The 20,181-nt window shown below is 38.0% G+C and overlaps 1 long non-coding RNA gene across 1 annotated transcript; it reads left to right on the top strand.

Moving 5' to 3' along the window:
• The first annotated feature begins 11,711 nt into the window (after positions 1-11,711).
• On the top strand, positions 11,712-17,912 carry LOC129063098 (uncharacterized). The gene is made up of 3 exons (XR_008528330.1): positions 11,712-12,086; positions 16,727-16,863; positions 17,540-17,912. It is a non-coding gene; the product is annotated as an uncharacterized LOC129063098 (long non-coding RNA).
• The last annotated feature ends 2,269 nt before the right edge of the window (positions 17,913-20,181 follow it).

Below are 20,181 nucleotides of genomic sequence, written 5' to 3' on the forward strand. Positions count from 1 at the left end.
TTGAAGATTTCACTTTGGTTCCTACCATTTTTTTCCCCTCTAAACTTTCTGTTAGGGGAACGTGTCTTTTATCTCTGGTACGCACAAAGCACCAGGAGATACCTTCACAAACTGACTACATATTAAATTAAAACGTTTTCTTTATAAAATCTCTGTCCACTTTTAAGATGTAATCTCCCTGAAGCTAAACACTGCTTTACCAATCTGGTTAACTTCCAATAAATGTAACAGTAATCTGCTAAGGTCCCTTTCAGGCATAAAATTTAATTTCAGCCTAGTAGCATTATCAACAATTCTTTAATTGAGTCTTTATCAGTTTGGATATAAACCCTTGAGAAATTTACAAACTTGCTCAGGAAGGAAAGCAGAATATATGGAGGTTGGCAAAAGTAGGTTTGCAGTTGTGAATATGCAAAAAAGTTATTCTTATGTTATTATTAATTATTGTATTATTCATTTGTATTATAACCTAACCTCCTTTTGCCCACCCTGTTATACAACTATCCCTCGATATCTGTGGTGGATTGGTTCCAGGACCCCTATAGATACCAAAATCCATGGATGCTCAGATCTCATCAAATGGCGTAGTACTAGCATTTAATCTACACACATCATCCCATGTACTTTAAAGCATCTCTAGATTACTTATAACAAGTGCTATCTAAATAGTTACAGGTTCCAGCACAAATAACACTCCTTTTTTATTAGAAAATCTTTTATTACAAAGTTGTAAACATGTAATTCTGTAACATAACAATATTACACTCAAGCATACCATATGATATTTTAGGTGAAATATTCAAATTAAAACTATAAATTATTACATTCATATTATGACCTTACCAACCATACTCAAGCAGGCATTACTTCTGCTGGACCCTGTATATATTTAGGGAACAACCGCCCCCAAAAAGTCTGCATTTGGTGAATGCACATACAACCATCACAGGCATAACTATTTACATAGTCTTCATAAAAACTACCCGAACAGTAATATAGTTTTTTTTCTTTAATATTTTCATACTATGGTTGTTTGAATCCACAAGCACAGAAGCCTTGGGTGCAGAGGGCTGACTGTAGATCAGGTGCTATCAAGAGTCAATGGGAGCATATATAGTGGGTTGGAATCTCAATTCATAAATTCATGTGTCCAAAATACACATTTTTAAAAAATCAATTCATCCCTGATTTCCCATGGGGTATAAATAACATGAACCTCAGGCGGCCTTCAGACTCTTCTTGCATGAGGAATATATAGTCTCAAGAAGCATCAGAACTGTCCCCTCCTACTCAGGCATCGGTCCCCTCTTCCTACAATCAGCAGTAACACAGCCAGCCTCCTGGGACTCCTGGGTCCTGTCCTCTGCTTCTTGGTCTCCAGATCGCTCTCTTTTTCTCTACTTGCCTCAATGGCCCACCTTGTCTTCTCTTACCCAGGGGTCGTTAGCAAATCTAATGGACTTTGGCTTTTACACCAGAATGACCAGCACCTGTAACTTTAGGTTCTTCCTGCTTCCTCCCTTCCAAAGCCCCTTGTGGCAAACAACAATGAAGCCAGGCTACTAGCTCTAAGTATGAGAGAGAGGAAGAAGCACAAAGAGCAAAGCACAAATAAATTACTCAAGAAAGCCCAGCTTTCATATATTAACTATTAAATGAAGGACACAGATGATGAATGTCATTCAGTGCAATTTTCTGGCCACTCCCAAGCCCCTCCGCCATCCGATGAATAAGTCAGGTGCATCAGTCACATCTCCAATCACCTATTGAGCAACATTTGTACACGTGCATGTATCTTACAACTTAATAAAAAACGGAGGTTGTACTTTCTCTCCAAGTTTGACTTGTTCCTCAAATTCATGTCCTGTCAATGTCGTCATTGCTTGCTGCCCTTCCTCTTTTGGAGGTTTGGACCGTTTTGTTTAAACTTCTTCCCTAAGCAACTGCCCATCTTTCCTTGAACTATTCACTGAGTCTAGGCTTTCCTCTTTATTTCTCCTGCCATCACGTGGGTTTTGGGCCTCGTCACTCTAAGCCACCTACAGTGCCTCATGCCACGTGCACCAGTAAGTCTCTTACCCTTCCCTGATCATACTGTGCTCTTTACCTTGTGCCTTAGGACAGCTGTTGTTGCCTGTTGTGCTCCACTGTATCTTCTACACATAGTTAATTTATTCTTCTACTTCTATACGTAGTTAGTACTCTCTCACCATTTTGGAACCTGCAGTATCTTACAACTTAAGAGTAGAGGGCATGTTTCACACACCTCTTCCCTTTGAATCTAGAATATTAAACATTGGTAACAGGTATAAAAGAATTTAGGCAGGCAGGCACGCGTAGTACTGAACGAGATTCTCAAATTTTCTCTGCCTTCCTAAGACACGTAAATACTGTTCTCATTCTGCATTCCTGGCTCGCAGCCTTCAGTAACTTTTGACCCACTTCTCTAGCAAGTAAATCCACCACTTGTCTTCTACTTAATATGGCCCATCACCTTAACTCACAGTTGCTTTACTCTAGGCCCCAATGCCCCCGCAGTGGAATCCAACGTGTTGGCCTCCTGACCGTACACCTGCTCTGCCCTTGGACTCCTTTTCTTACTGTCACCTAGATATGTCATCTGTTCTTTGTTGGCTCAATCCACGTTCTTCCTAGAATATTCATTCCTGTTTCTGCTCGACTAGGATACCTCCCTCACCTCTCTTTACTTGTATAGTAAGTATTAATACAAGGAGTAAATTCACACCTTAAGGCTTGGTTCACATGCTAATTTCTGTATCGTCTTTTCTCTTTAGTTTAAGGACAAACACGAAATCTCAATTTACAACTGGCTGCTCTACAAGGCCTAGAAATGCTTTGAACACAGAGTGAGTGTCTTGTAGATGCCTAACACATTGATTTGGTAGGGATTATTCATGATTAATCTGAAATGGTTGTCTCCTTGTGAATATGGCAGAAGTAACTTTCATTATCACCTGAATAATCAGGCTCTGCCATAGATCCTTTATGAACTGAATTTCATTTCATCTAATGGGTAACAGAAATAGTGCAATCTTTTCATAATGGAAGCTATTTCTTTTGGTAGTTTTAGTTCTTAGGGCCTCCACTAGCAGTGTCTGTGGTTTTTATTTAAAGGCAAGTGCCTAAATGTATAGGAATTTAACAACATTCTCATGCAAGGAAATGGAAAAAGAACAGAAAGGAAGTCAGTTGTCAAATCATTTATGAGCGGCCGCTGAGCTCCGGATTGTTGAGAACTCCCATAAAGAATACCTCAAGTCCTGCGTAACTGGCCTTTCAAAACACCCAAGTTCCTTTGCTGTTTTCCAATCTTTTCCTAGGATATACAAAGAATTTAAATAATCCCTTGAAATCTTTTTTTTATATATTTGCTACTTAAATGGAAGCTAAGCTCCACCTGGTGGTAGAATTCACTTTTCCTGTTTGGACTTCAGCATATGCATTGAGATCAATTGAGCAGTGAAGGTCCGTATACATCTCTCTATGTGAAAACATATTTATACATAATTGTGTGTGTGTGTGTTGCAGGCTTTTCTCTGCCCCAAAAGTTGTGAAATATGCATGTTATTCATTTTACTGACATTGTCATTTAAAACACGGCATTCAGCATTTGATTATTACAAATGTTTCATTATGTTCGGGCTCTCAGCGATGACCAGAATAATCTCAGTGTGATATCACAAACCAAACCCTTCCTCCCACCCCTGTCTCCCCTCAAAACTTCTTTTTGAAGGGACTTGATTTATGCTTTGGTAGTATAAGAAGAATTTAAAGGCTTTTATGATTCATATAAAATCATAAAAATAAAATGGAGAAACGTTTGAAAATACTAATGCAAATCATATCTTAATGCTGGATCATCCAACTCTTTCCTCAGTACAAGAGTATGTTCTTTCCCACAAGCGTGTGCGAGCTTTATTATGTATATCCCTATGTTGAGTGACATTCTGTAGCATTTAGTTTTATAAGGACTAGAAAATTAGCCAAACTTTACACACCGGAAACCTTCTAGCTGGGTGCAACCACATATTATTTTTTTATGTTTGTATTAAAATATGAAAGAGCTGCCTATGTTTGAAAATTGGGAAGTGGAAATTTTATTCTGAAAATGCAGGCATCTAGCAAGGCAAGGCCTTTTTCTTGCCAGGCCAGTGATCTCAGCCCGAGGAGCCGGTGCCTTTTGCAGGCAGTCACACGCTCGAATGGTCCGGAAGCCCCGCTAGTCATTGCTGGCGCACACTCTGCCTCCACTTGCTTTCTTGCCTGGCTGGTACAGGCACTAGCATTTATGACCACTGTTGACCATCCGCAACGCCGACCGGAGACATTCAGAGTCCAGGAAAAGAACAAAGTGAAGAGAGACACAGGGCAATAAACATCACCAATATGACGGAAATGACACAAGAGGAACAAATAAGTGCTTTCTCTGTGATTTTACACGTTGCACCAGTGATGGAATAGGACTGCTTCAAACGGTGTGGTAGCGAAGTCAAAGGGGTACCTACCCTCACTACAGGTGACACACATTTTAAAACTTTCCTTTTCTTTAAATTACAAATTTCCATGTGGGGACCCATCTGAGGCTATTTATTTTCACTTTGAGATCATTTTAGTTGTTTTAGGGACTGTTGGCCCTACTGCTCATTTCACAGAAGAAACTGGAAAACAGAGTGACTTTGACAAGGGCACAAGCTCCTCAGCTGCAGATTGAAGGCGAACACCTCAGCTCCCACATAAGTAAATGAGTTTGCCTCCCCACCCTACCAAACCACCTCCCGATCAGCCAATGTCAGGACCAAGCCAGTGCTGCCCAGCTTTCCCAACGTGGTTCCCCTCTGATGAACTTCAATATCTCATGCCTCACCACTTTTTTGATTTGCGTTTGTGCATTGTGTCTTGCTTTAAAGGGGCACTTTTCCTATAATTAATAATTATCATCCTAAATGACTGTTCTCACCAGTTGGAGTAGGCAGAATAAATGGTTCCCCAAAGATGTCTGCATCCAAATCCCCATAACCTGTGGATGTTTTATTTTACAGGGCAGAGGAGAATTAGGATTGAAAGTGAAATTAAGGTTGTTCATCAGCTGACCTTAACTAGATTATCCTGGGGTAAGTGGTGGGCCCCATAATTCTGAGTCCTTTAATTTTATTTATTTATTTATTTATTTTATTGTTCAGGTATAGTTGGCTCCATTTTCCCACTAGCACTTTCCTCTGCCCTACCCACCCCCACCTTCCACCCTCAACCCTTCCCTCCTTTGGCTTTGTCCGTGGGCCCTTTATACATGTTTCTGGATGGAGTCCTTAACAATGGAAATGGAGGCCAGGAGGAGAGTCAGAGGGAAGGATGGCTGTGGAGGGAATGGTCAGGGAGGGGCAACGCTGCTGGCTTGGGAAACAGAAGAGGGGGCCACAAGCCAAGGCTTGCAGGTGTCCTTCAGAAGCTGGAAAAGGCGAGGACACTGATTTGCCCCCTTGAAGCTCTAGAAATGCAGCCCTGTTGATACCTTGGTTTCAACTCAGTGAGATCTGTGTTGGAATTATGTCTTATAGAACTATAAAATGATAAATTTGTGTTGTTTGAAACCAAGTTTGTGGTAATTTATTGAAACAACAAGGGAAAAAAATATTATACCAGCCAAGATATTTTAGTTGACATTTGCTCTCTGAAGTTTTTGTTATAAAAAATAATATATTTTCAAGATAGAAAGTTATAGTCCTAAAACAATTTTTAGAATGATGCAAGATTCTTATACTTCTATTCTCATTGTCTTCCTTGTCTTGAGAATCATTGTTCTAATTTATTCCTAGCTTTGAACAGCAGGGAGAGAAGGTCATGATTAGAGAACTGCTCCTACAGTGTGGTAGGGGACAGGGGCTGGGAAATAGGAGATATATGGTAGATAGAAGGTATCAAAAGATAAGTTTTATTTTCCCTAAGATTCCTATAGTTTCTGCATAGACTATTTAGACTTAAACACAACATATGGAGAAAGTCTCAAACTAACAAGAGTGATTTTGCCACAGTTTATCTAATTCATGGAAAGGCCACAGCCATGCACTGGACAAACTGTGTTAACTAGACGTAAGGACTCTGGTTCAAGTTCATAACGTGGATTTCTGAGAATGAAGTAAATGGAAGGGGCTAAGAAGGAAGTATAGTCTATATTAAGTGGGGAAGTAGGAGTTAAATAAGAAAGCTTAGACATCAGAATATTGAGAATTTATCAATAGAAATGGACTTAAGCACATATCAAATATTTTTAGATAAATATCCTCTCCAATTTTGAAATGCACTTCTTAGAGCAAAAAGGAACTCTGCATCGATATTCTTCTAGGTTTGTGATTGAAATAGTGCTTTGAAAATAAAAGCATAAATTCACATAGCCCTTTCATATCCCTGCAGTTGACCTTAGGAATAGAGTATGTTTTTAATTAGGATCACTTTGGCCATACTATTGCTGTTCCTTCTGAGATGCATGATGTGTGTTAGGGAGATTTTTTTTCTGTTGCTTTTGAACCAGAAAACTGCTGACATTTTGCAACCCACTAAGAGAGTGATGCTTTATAAATTTTTCCATGAGATTATGGCACAGGAAGAACTTTGTGTGTTCTATGCATTATTGGCTGTCAGGTATATATGGAACAATGATGTGGTTACACGTATTCAAGGGGCATAGCTGAAAGTCAAGCTCCAAACCGGAATATTCATTTAAGACCTCATAGTCTACTTCTCAAAATCATATACTATATTTATAGGGAGGAGGTTGGGGATCTCAATTGTAATACACTTAAATAGTAACATCAACTAAATAGGCCAATAAACTATGTCACTTGACAGTGAATATTGAAATAGATCTAATTTCTATAGAAAAATGTAGTGTTTACTTTCCCTCTGTTATCACCTGTGAATAATTAACTCATCTCTTTAGCTCCACCTAGTTGTCCTTATGTTATTTTTTTTCTCAATTAACTAGAATCCTTAATACAGTTTATAGTATCAACCTAAAAATAAAATATCCATTGAAAAGTTTTTTACATAAAATTTGTAATTTTTCATAAAGTTTTTTTCTAGAAATACAACGCATTCATTAGTTAGGATCATACTAATTTCCCTTGTCTTGATATTCAAGTTATTAAACACAACACTTTATATACAGTAGCTGCTCAATATGCGAGTGAATGAACTAATAAATCAATATATCTATCTTTTCAGTTTACTAATACTTTCTCTGGTTTAGCCTAAAGAAGAATTTAAAGCTTCTGATTCTTTAGCTCATCACAGTTTTACCCAGGGCTTCTCAGACTGTAATTTCTCTAAACTCAAGGTAGTTCTAGAATTTAAAGATAAATATTTTTCAATATGGCCTCAAAATGCCGGACAACTATGTAATCTAGTGTTTATTCAAGGAAAGCAAATTCCTTTCCCACAGAGAAGGGAAATCTAATTGAGGGCATGTTGGTCCCCAAATGACAGTTTCTAAGGGATTTATAAAATTTATGTATGCTTTTCCCCATGGTAGTTGATATTTTAGAGCCTACCCTCCTCTACTCCCACCCCGCCCACCTCCCGCACGCCATATAAGGTGTTCAGTTGTACAAACAGCGGTGCATGCCCAAGCAGTCCAGTCTACCAGCTGGTCATCCACATCCCAATACTTCTGCCTCCTACCTGTCACCTCACCCCAGCAATCGTGTAGCGATTTTACAAAATCGTGCTTCCCAGGAGACCTAGGGTAAATAAAATTAGTATTATTATAGAAAAGAAAGTCCTTTAATTTTCCTCTGGGGTAGGTGGCACTTTGCTTTTCAAAAGGCTGAACTTGATTCTCGGTGGGAAAGTGGATCTGGGCCGTCCTAGACAAGTCTGTCCTTGGTGTTCCCGCCTCCTCCTTTACATACTTCCCCTCCTTCCTACCTTGAAGTGCTGTGTCTGCCATGGTTTCCCCACCACGACACGCCCTCACACCTGTCCTAAGTCTCATTGCTCTCTGTACCTTTCCAAAACACTTCCATCAGCAGCAGAAAATATGAAAGGCAAGCTAATCTGTCATAGGGTATACATGGGAATGAAAAACCATCGGTGAAGCCAAGGTTAAGCCTGGAGCTTCGTCTCCAGCTTGAGGCAAGCATGACTGACAGGTTTCTCAGGTGCGAGTGCAAAGGGGTGAAGAAAGGGACAGGAGTGGTTTCCTGCTCAAGGGGTGAATAACACAATGGCGGGAATATCCGTTTGAAGCCATTTAATTGGGGAGATTAAATGGTTCATTTGTAGGATAGGTTCACTTTGAGTCTCTTTACTATGACTAAGTTCTGGTACTTCGTACAGATATTTTTACTTTATCCCTTGGGCTCTAAGTCCCTCAAAGTCTTTTAGATTCCATGCAAGCCCCTACCACAGTGGGCTGGCAAAAATAACCCGCTGACCTGAGTCTCCCTTATTATAAGAATGAATTATGTAGTTTTATACAAAGTAAAGGACCATTTCTTTAAATAGAAATTAACAAACATTTTTTGGGAGCATATTTGCATAAACTATTTGCTGTTAGGTACAACACTCCGTTTGGGATATGCTCGGTAATGGTATTATATAATAACAGAAGCATTTTATGTTTTTAATTTCATGGATTATTAGTGGTACATTCAAATTTTGTTACTCTTGCCTGAAACAATACATATTTTAAATGGCTTCTTAATGCTATTTTTCATTTGTCTAGTGGCTACTCTTAGGATGAGATTTTTCTAAATATGCTTTAACGATGGGCAAAGTGCAAAACAGAGTAAACCCTCCCCAGTTTCTTCAAGAGATCCAAATAACAGGTCTCACAGGGTGGAATTTAGATTCAATATAAATGTAACTTGCTAGTGATAGTTATTCCAAAGTAGAAACAGTAGCTTTCCTGAAGGAGTGAAACATAGACAGGAGCATGAGCTGGCTTCCTCTGAGGTTCCTGCATCACAGGAATGTTGATTAGACAACCTGCAAAGCCCCTTGCAGGATCATGAGAATCTTGAGGCTCAAAATACACTGAGGTTGTGTAGAGACATTACTAATCGTTCCATATTAAAAATGGCCACAAGAGGGAGTATAACATCATAAATATTTCCTTCCATTTGCCTGGCTTCTGGTAAATGAGCAAGAAAGCAAGATTCGACTGCAAATACCTAGAGTTTATTTCATATTCTAATATTTTTCTTATTAAAATATGAAATATACTGGTAAGCAAAAGAATTGTTAAAAATCAGTGTAGTGTAAACTATGTAACAAATATTATTTTTATTTCTATATGTAAAGAAGTCAGATTTTAAAATCATTATGTTGAAATAGAAGATAGATCAATTATCTGTGGCTATCATTGTAAAACACCTTGGTTTTGCATTGTGTGTATCTTACCAAATTTGTTAGGTCTGTGGTCATTATTGTTTTAATTGCCATAGATATCATTCTAGTATTTACCTGTTAGCCTGCTACTCTCTGTTATGGCTTTCCCAGACATTTACGATAACTGCATCACTAGAGAACTGGTTTGATTATATAGTAACAAAATCAATGTTAAATTCTTAAGTTTTTAAAAAAAGACTGCTTACCTGTCCTAGAAAAATTTAAAATAGATATTTCTCAGGGATAAACGCACTGCTTACTTTAGGATGACTGGATCTGCATTTACCTCATTTTTACTTTTATATTTCTGTTAAAAATTTGTTTTTCCCAGTTCCTGTAAATAATTTGAACTATAGTCAAATTCCGATGTTAACCTCCAAGTTCCATTTTGCATTGAACTTTTTATGTTTGAATATTTGGAGAAAAAACTAAAAGTAGTTTATAATCTATTTTGAAACACTGAATATTAAAACATCATTTTAAAAGCTCAAAAGTAAAATACTTAGGAAAAGTTGAGATATTAGCTTTTTATTGACAAAATACATTTTAAACTGTATGTAATTTTCATAAAGGAAAAGGTGCATGCATGTTATTTCAAATGTATTTTAATACAAATTGATTTCTTAGCATCTAAACTATTTGAAATACGTTTCTGAGTTTTTAAGAATCCCCCTCCTGTGAGCGTCAATGGCCACAAAAGAGCTTACTCCTAACCTCTCAGGTCACTGCAAGTTGTTGCTTCCGTTTAACTTAAACGTTTTTTTTTTCCATTGCAATTTAAAAAAAGAAAAGAACTTTGTAATTGTTGAGTCTCCGTGGAAATGGCTATATTATTTTGATTTACATTACCTTTTAATGAGAGGTTCGGGGTAGGGGGTGAATTTTGCTCTGCTCCTTGGTTCCTCTTACATCTGCTCCAGCTCGTCCGAATGATGCTGTCACTGGGTCAGATCCCCCACTAACCTATTTGTAAATGAAAACAAATCTCCAACCTTCCGCAAAGGCCAGGCTTCTCTGTTATAGTTTTATTTTATTTAGGTTTAGAAAAGTTTAGTATAAAATTAATATTTATTGTAAACAACCAAAAATATGTAAATGGTACTGAAGGACAAAAATTAAAAGGTACATTTTTTTCTCCTTCTCGTAGGCTTTGCTATCTCTCGGTATAATCCAAATCTTCTGGGATATTTTCTATACAATCTTGTATATAGTCACATTATTATACATGTATATTTCCTTTTCTTTTTTACAAAAGTAGAGTCATCTGAAAAAATACTCTTCAGTGGCTTGCTTTTTCCACTTACAATGTATTTTTATGATGTTTCTGTGTCAGTACTTACAGAGTTACGTCATCTTTTGTAGTTGCATAAAAACCCGTATTTTATTTTGACTGCAGTTTCTCATTGATAGGCATTTGAATTGTTTCCAGTATTGCATTATGTCAAATAGTGCTGCAAGGCAGAAATTAGAATAAACATCTCTAGGAGCTTGTGCATGTCCTCCATTTTTATAATCAACATGCTGTAGATGCTGAGAACATGGCTGACTTATTATTTACTTTTTATTCATGGCCTGACTATTTCCACAAAGCTTTTAACATGTCTGTGTTTTATGTTGGTCTGTGTCTCTGAAAGATATTTACTTTTACCAACAAAACATGTTGGTGGCCAACAAGTGGATTTCAAAACAAAAGAATGCTAATGTTTCTGAGTAGATTTTTACTGGAAAGTGAAAGAGAGAATCATTTGTCTCAATAATTCAGGTGGTAAACCCTTAAGCAAAAGACTGGAAGAAAAAAAATCCCGCATGAATTACCAGAACCACTGTGAGTTGAGATCATGTTGATTCAGTATGAGACTGACTATTGGATATTAATATTTATTCTGTTGTTGTTAATTAAATAGCTTGCACTGAGTGACAGGTAAAAATGTCATGGGCACACACTCTGGAGTACTCTGCAGTAATTTAAAGCAACAAACATCTGTCCCCAGAATGACATGAACATATTGTAAGAACACTGTTGACAGATTAAAAGTAACACAGAATTTTTCAAAATCTTTACAAATCAATATCCTTTATCATACTGGTGTAGCTGTGAATGATGGTGTATTTTGGCAATGACTGTAGCTTACCTGTATTCTGGGTCTACCTGGGACATTGTTCAAGGTGATTGAACTGCTGGAAAGGTGAGGGATACACGATTGCATTAAAGCTTTCTTATACAATAACATGACCCTGACGTCAGGACACAAGAGGAGCCCAGGTAGCTCACTGTTTGACCTCTCCTTCCAGGCTATTTGAGGAGATGTTCCAAGAGTTGGGAGCCGGGCCTGAGAGTGGGTAGAACTGTCCAACAGGCAAGATTCAGAGCCAAAGGTAACCGAAGAATGCATCTTGACTGAATGATAAAAACAAACTGCTAACACTTCCACAGCACTTCCTCTGTGCCAGGCCCCGTTCTCAGCACTTGACACAAAATCCTCACAACAAAGCGATGAGGTGAAGAAACTGAGCTACAGAGAAAAAGAGCAACTTGCCCAAGATTTTTCTGTTTGCGTAGAGTGGAACTGGAATTGAAATGCAGCAGGACTGACCGAAGAGTCTGGCGTCTTATCCACCATTGCCCCTTCGAAGAGGGTGGGGAAGGTGAAATAATCCATCAGCACGACCTGTTTTATGCGGTAGGGTGCAACGGGCTTGCAGAAGCACTGAGGGAGGCTAAATCCAAAGACCTGTAGGGGAGGCCTAGCAGAATGGGGGTAAAAACGTCAGGAAGAAGGACTTGGGAGAAATCCCCAGAGGCACCGTTTGGTAAAGGCCAGGAGGAGAGGGTGGTGCTGTTGCAGGCCCTGGTCTCGCTGGGGGAGGCAGGGGCTCTGAGGCTTGGTCAGCCCATTTGTGTAATGAGATTCCAGTCCACTGTGTCCCTCCATTTGTAGAGCAGATTTGAGAATAATAAATTTGGCATTGTGGAGACAGCCAAATCAGGATTCTGGAAACGTGATATTTTTTGTTTTGGTGAGGTTGGCAGCCCTCTCTGTGTCTCCTTTCTGGATGAATAAAAACCCCAAACATCATGAGCCGGATGTTTGAATACTTCTAAACCCTGTAATTTTTAAAATTGTCTGTTCCTGGCCCCTTCCCCACACTCCTGGCCCAGCTGATGTCATGATGCTTTTGCATTCAGTTTCTTTATTTCCTTTGACTTTCGAGTGAAGAAAGTGTGATTGGAGTTTGTTTTCTCAGCAAGGTGATGGCAAAAGGATATTTATAGCATTGAAGAACTTGTATTTCCTCTCAGGCATTTAGGATGAGTAGTATATTTTAAATGCTACTCTCCAGGATATCTCCCTTCTGCTGAGATAATAAAATTGATCAGATGTTTTGAGGTTAAATAAACTGTTGTAATAATCTGGCAGCTGCCTGCTGGTTGTGGTTTGCAAAAGCAATTACTCACTCTGGAGTCAACTTTGAACTCTATATTTTAATTGAAAAAGCTAATTGTTGGCTATTGCTCCTGATTTAGTATTTGATTTGGCAGATTGGGAAGTAAAAGGACATTGGGAAGGGAGGGGAGAGGAAGAGAAAGTGAGCAAAAGTGTTGCTGAGCTCAAATCCCTGATTATATATGAGAGTTTTCACACACAACATATTGCCTGCTAACTGGGGAACAAACAGTTGAACTGAAAGGTTTCTGAGGCATCTGCCTGAGACCAGTGTGCAAAATCCTTATTTGTGATTTATTTGCTTATTTCTTACTCTGTGCGTGGGTGGGTGGGGGGAAGCCTATAAATATTAATTTCTAAACTTTAATTCAAATATGAAATTTCAGGAAGAATGTTCTTAGACCATTCTTAAATGTCTGATCAGGATCTTACTTCTTGAAGTCTTGGAGATGCCAATGGATAGAGAATGCTATTTACTTTCACTAAAACTTTTTAAAACAATTTTACTTAAATTCAGCAAGGGATAGGACTTATTGATATAGATGCCTGAAAGAATAAATCCTCTATTAGATTCGTTAAGATTCTAAATGATTAGATGAGAGACACCAAACATCCAAAAGGAAACCCAGCCACACCCAAACTTATATTCAATACAATTAGTAGCATTATTACAGTGGCCAGAAAATAGCTAATAGAAATAAGTTGAGAAGTGCGAGAATTTGTATTTCTGTAGTCTTGTCCCAGTCGAAGAGCACACTTAGTACTTTTGTTTTGCTTACCACAGATAATACAGTGCATTTTATAAATACATATCCTGTAAATTAAAAACATACATCTATGTATGGATGTGACTCCTTTGGATTTGATGCTCTTAGATCAGTTGGCACACTGTGCTGGGAATTTCCTGTGAATCTGATAAAATGTTGATGGCCAAAATTAGAGCTGAAATGAACGTTATGAATATATGAATATATTAATTTTGCAAGATATTATAAAATGCTGGTAATATATGACTTGGAAATCCAATTTATTTTTAGACTATTTGTGGAATGTAGATTTGGCTCATCACAGCTCTGTTGATCTTTTCATTGACCTCATAAGTATCATTCAATCTCTATGCATCAGCTTTTGGATCTGTAAAAATAAGATAAATATTTTTCCCACACACTTGGCACTCAGGATTCCTCTGTTCAAATGATAAACAGGGTGGTAATATATGGATTTGTGTACAGCTTCAAAACCCAGTGTCCTCTTTTTCAATGACAAAGATGGGCTCGCATTTATTTGGTGTTTCAGTATCAAATTTGAAAATCTTATAGTTAATGGAAAAAAAGAATTATCTACGTTAATACTGTGAGGATTATTCTGAAATACAGATGTCATTGGGAATGTCAGCTGTCTGCTACTTAATTTCCAAGAGTCATTTTTTGATCCTCAAATTCATAGAGGTCCTCAAGTAAAAATGACTCAAACAATTTTAAGACTTCAGAACATTTCAAAGCAAAATCTATTTATTTTTCCTCAGAGGTCTGTACTTTTGGCAAAATACTTTGCTTTAGAAAGTAAGAAAAAAACTTGACTTTTCTGGTAAGGTTAAAGAAATGTGTTTTTTCTGTCAAAGAAAAGGTTAAAGAAAAAGTTAAGCTTTATAATATTATTAGAGGCAGAATTTGAGACAATGGGTGAATACTTTAGTCAAGGCAAATATTCAGATTTGAAGGAGAAAAAGTTTTGTTGCATGATGGTTTTTAAAACTACTATGAAATTATTGAGTAAATAGAAATCTTCCCTTTTGATGGTCTTAGAATGTAGGGAAGACAGTTTTGAAATGACCATTCTAGACTCTGGATTTGAAAAACAAAACCAAACCAAAATCTCTTCTTACATTATGGTGTAGTAGACTCTTCAGAATACTGGCTCTGGAAACAAGACAGGATTACACCTCAGTTACGCTGCCTACTTTTAGCCTTAGGCATATTACAAAACCCTGCTAAATTTCAGTTTCCTCACCTGTAAAATACAGGGCTAATAATAATACCAATCATACCATATTGTGGTTAAGACGAAATGAGTTACTATTAACTCATTTACTATAAAATTGCCCAATATGTGCTAGCTGCTATTATTTCATTATACAATATCTGTTTTATGAATAACTGAGTTTCCTCAAAATTATCACAAAACAGTTGTAGAAATTAAAGCACAAAGTTACATTTGACATAAAAAAACGCAAATTTTCAGGAAAGAACAAAAGTATATAAATCCTATATTTCAAGTTGAGTACATGGATGGGCTTTTATTTAGTTGTCAAAGCTTTTAGATAAAAAAAGAAAAGTGAGAATTGAGAACAAACTATAGTTTTAGGAATTCTTTTACCTGTTGACAGATACCATTTATAATGATTATATTAAAATAGAAACAATTCAGGTAGGAATAACTTCATGTATTGAGGTAATTTACCATATTATTTCTATGAATATATTTCATTATAAACTAAATTAGTGGAAAATTTGTCCCTTTACAAGAAAGATGAAAGAAAAGACCAGAATTGAGCTGTTGATATATGTAAAAAGTTTATAACTACTACTGGTTATTGGGGTTTTATTGTAGTTAGATACAATACTTCTATAGCAGTGCTTTACTGCTATAAGGGATAAAATAGGCTATTTTTGTCTATTGTTTGCCACACAGGCATTTCAGCAACTCACCGCCATTACCTGAATTTCTCCCCACTAAAAAAGCCGTGTGTGTGTGTGTGTGTGTGTGTGTGTGTGTGTGTGTGTGTATGTGCGCGCGCGCGCGCGTGCATGTGCGCACGCGCGCCCCTTGAGAGACTTCATAGAATGGCATGCAGGTCACTAGCTACTACCTGCGGTAGGATCAGGTTCACTGAGAGTGCTAGCCAAAGCAGAGGCAGGACTCTCGCGTCTCCGGTTACTGGGCCCATCTGCTCTCAGCTCTGGTGGAGGTTTGATTATGAAGACTGCATTTTGCTTTGCAGACATGCACTTGAGTCTTATTGAGATAATTTGCTGCAAAGAAACTCTGGCTACTGCTCAGGTGAAACAGCTTTCTTTCCATACGGTTTCACTTTACTGGAGGTGAGATCCAAGAACTGCTTTTTAATGGGAGAAGAAGGATTTCTCCAAGTCGACTTGCTGGGATTTCTTTGTTCAATCTACTTTCTTTCATTTCAGATTGATTGAAGGACATCAGATAGGATTCTTGTTTCACCCTGCAGACTTCTTGTCAACTATCTTGCCTTTCACAGTCTCACTACACAGGGACATTTACAGCCTTCCAGCGGAGTCTGCCAGGCCTAGGTGTTATGGGCCATACCTCCAGGGATCACTACCATATGGTATTTTAGGGGAGGACACAGTTCATTTCAATGCAATTCAAATGAGCAGATTTCTTTTCTTTATTACACCATTGCATTTAGAGGCAACCCACCAGAGGCCAAATCTAACTCTCAAAGGAATGCTCTGCCCACTCTGTCCATTTAACAGGACATTTGGCTCAAAAAATCTCGTCGGTTGATCACACATGTGCAACAGATGTGTGAGCATGCGTAGCGAAAATAAAAAATAAAAAATCCCAGCAGTGTACTGTGGGAAATGTAGCAGAACTACTGGAAAACAGGACACAAAGAAGTCTGGTACTAAAACTTTGATTTCTGTTGTTGGAACGGCAGTGTTTCTTTTTAATCTTTCTCTCCTTTCGTAGGAGGAGAAGGTATAGGTTTCCACTATGATTCTGTAGTGATTACTCCTGTAACACCAGTGGGGGAACTCTGTTCATTTTCACAGACCTCGTCTTATAAAGGTACAATTCTAAATATTTTGACCAGACTTTCTTGGGTCCCCACCCCTCAGGAACTGAGTGTTGGCACACTTCCACTGGAAAAAAAGAAAACCAGCCATTTACAAGAGAGGATATCAGAAATATACATCCTTTCATCCATGCCCCACAGGCTTACAGGGAGGAGAGCGCACCAGCTGTTTTTCTCATGGTGAATAAGGGTTACTTGGGGAAATCTCTCTTCCTGTTTTTATATGGACAACTAAATTGTTGCATAGCCAGTTAATTTTGGTTAGGTCAACAGCACAAGGTTAATTATTGGAGCCTTCCTCTTTTGCCTGTGTGAGAGTAAAAGATTACTAGTAACCAAAAGAAAATGAAATATAGTGACTTATACTAGAAGGAATGTTTATTTGGAAAATGTTGATTTTGTTTTTATTGTATTAGAAAAGATGTACTTAGTCATCCTTTGTCTTTTAGGAAAAAGTAGAAATTTGAAAACCTGAGTGATATGAAATTAATCAGATTCAAAAGGATTTTATAATATGTTAAAATATTTAGAAAAATAGATTACTTTTATTGTATAATAATGGGGACTTTAAAAAAAGAAAACTGGAACAATTGGCTAACCTATGCGGTAACTTTGAGATTGTGTTTTTCTACTGTCTGCTGCACCTTAATTTGGCTTGGATAATTCTATACCTTTTTCAAAACTATGTTATGATTTTACATCCTCTTTCTAACCTTGGATTTAATTAATGCATTTAAAGACACATGGACTGATTTCCTTCTGTGTGCTATATTTTTTTAATCCAACTGCATGTTATTATATAACCTCAGATTAAGCAACCATATCACTGCTGATACATTCTTCTTCTGTCCTTCAGATTTGTCTGCATTACATATGGAAGCAGAAACCCACCCTGCATTGTTATAAGGACGGCTTTTCATTCATATTCTTGTTACTCTTAATAAATGTCCCAAAGAAAAATATTCTGCAGCAGCCACTCATAAAGAAGCAGGAATGGCAAAACCACAGCCTAGAAGGAAACCTATGTGAAAACACTGGTTGCGTCTTCCTGGATACAGAAAACAAATAGAGCTTTTGAAAGAGCTTGCCAATACATGCCTGCCAAATAAAATATTGTTTTATGAAGTCAGGAAAAAACTAATTTTAAAGGTTATTGTAGGTTATTTGTGGTCACTTCTGGTGTGCATACAACATGATGTCATCCTGAACCCTTCTCTATTTATATTTCAGTCTCAGAGGTCCTTTGTCTCAGACTGGATCTCAGCTACTAGAGACATCTAAAATACTCTTATTATTCAATACTCATAAAAATCTAGACTGAAAAAATTAGAATAGATGGAAAAAGTCCCAGCCAAGTCCAGGCAAAAAATCACTCAGGCAGATCCATCTTCTGAAATCATACCTACACTGTAGACATCTTCTCAGGACACATTTGCTGGAGAGCTTCTCAAGTGATTGGAAAGTAAACCATATGTCCAAATGGCTCTTCTGGAAAATTATTGTCCTTGGAGTGGGGGTAGCTAGGACCACTGCCAGAGACATCTCATTCGAGGAAGGGATTCCTTGGGCAGTTCAATTTCTTTCTCCTACTGAGTAGGCCACTGCGTATAACTCCATTTTTCACTTTGCCTATGTGATCTCCTGCAGCAAATCTTTTTCTTTCCTGTAGCAGGGTTGGGTTTTTTGTTTTTGTTTTTTTCTCTCCGTGGGATTTTTTTGCTTGGAAAACCCCTTTGTGAGGTAGTCCTCAGTAAACTAGGAAACATCAAATAAACAGCCTAGAAGGCCATTGAAAATGAGGGAAGCTAAGAAATCTCTTGAGAAAAAAAATAAAACATTTGGATATTGGAACGAGCATATCTTCTTACTGAAATATAAAAGAAAATGTGTGTTTATAGTGGGGAACTGATCTAGAAAGTTTATCAGGGTACCAAGCTGACATCATTTACATCATCTTTAAATTTATTCAAATAATGTTTTTGAGCATTTTGATGTGCCAGACATGCTACTGTTAGAGAACAAAATAAATAAGTTATAGAGGAGGAGGTGTTAGGGGCTGTGGAGAAAAATAAAACAGGGAAGAAGTGTATGGAGTGCTGGGATAGGGGAGTTGGACATTTAAATTCGGGGATTTGGTGATACGCAAGAAAGCAATGCTGGGACAAAGCATAAAGTTGTGGAAGGAGCCTACAGGTGCAGGAACAACAGCGAATGTCAGCCCCAGGCCAAGGGGACATGTGGCGCCTTGGGGAAACAGCAGGAAGGCCACTGTTGGTGGTGCGCATGTTTGTGGGTATATTAATTGCACGTGCACATGTGTGCAATTGTATCCCCACCCTATGTACATGCAGACACTTTAAGATGCTGTAGAAATATGGAGCAAATTCTCATTTCAATGACAGTTTTGTCATTGAACATGAAGGTGTACTCACATTTCAGGTTTAGCTCAACTGTTCTTTGAAAATTTCTCTGCGTGAGAATGAAAAGAATCAGAAATTACAGTGAGGTGAAAGATGATTCTGATGTGTTTGTGGGTATTTCATCATCTGAGTGATTATATTATGCTAATGTTTTACAGTATATTAAGTGCTCTGGAGTATAAACAGATTTCATCATGAGACTGGCAATGATTTCTTACTAATCCTTTCTTTTTGGGAAAATTAGCCTGTGAAATGATCCCCTCATCCCTCTTTGAATCACTTTGAAGATGATACAAAACATAAGATGCAGTTCTGAACAAGAAAAGCTTTAGAGAATATGTAGTAACGATAAGACATTGAAGTATATCGTGAATTAGTAAACAAGGTATAGGAGAAATGACCAAATCTTAATCACCCATTTGGTACAATTCCCAACCACACTATGTGCTTGCTTGTCAACATGGGATAGTTTTAGAAAGGCATGATTTTGAGTTTCCCTGTTTTTGGGTTGATTGTATGGGGATTCGTCTCCGGATAAGAGTATTGCAAGGAAGACTAAATTTCAGCTAGCAATGGGGAGACAAGACTGGAACTACCCTTTATTCTCTTTTAAATGTAGAAGGAAGAGAACACATTTGACTCCCTGATGAAATTATAGACACTCTTTGACAACATCTACAATCTGTGTCCTTTTGAATGCAGAGGTAGCAAAGCACCCAGGAGCTATCTGCCACCTTGCTACAGGGCAGGTTCATAACTTGTCCTCCCTGTTCCCACATGAAGAAATGGAAAAACAAGGGGCTCTGTCCTCTAAGATGCTCTTCAGTGATAAAGCTTGGGGAGAAAAAAAAAAGGACAAACCACATGTGCTTTGTGCAAGGTTAACTAGGAGCAGAGAATGGGACTGACTTGGGGTGAGTCCTGTTCTCTCTGCCAGCTATTCCTGGGGCCCACGTCATGGAGTGAACCTCAGCCCGTGAGCACCTCTGTCTCCCTCTGTGCTGTTCCACTCAGGGTAAGGTGTTTTTGGAGGGTGAAGCTGTCATTCCTACAGCCCCGAACAATCTCTAAATGCCAG

The sequence above is a fragment of the Pteronotus mesoamericanus genome, unplaced genomic scaffold, assembly GCF_021234165.1.
Source record: "Pteronotus mesoamericanus isolate MK-2021 breed Mesoamerican mustached bat unplaced genomic scaffold, CSHL_Meso_final scaffold_85, whole genome shotgun sequence".
Classification (NCBI taxonomy): Eukaryota; Metazoa; Chordata; class Mammalia; order Chiroptera; family Mormoopidae; genus Pteronotus; species Pteronotus mesoamericanus.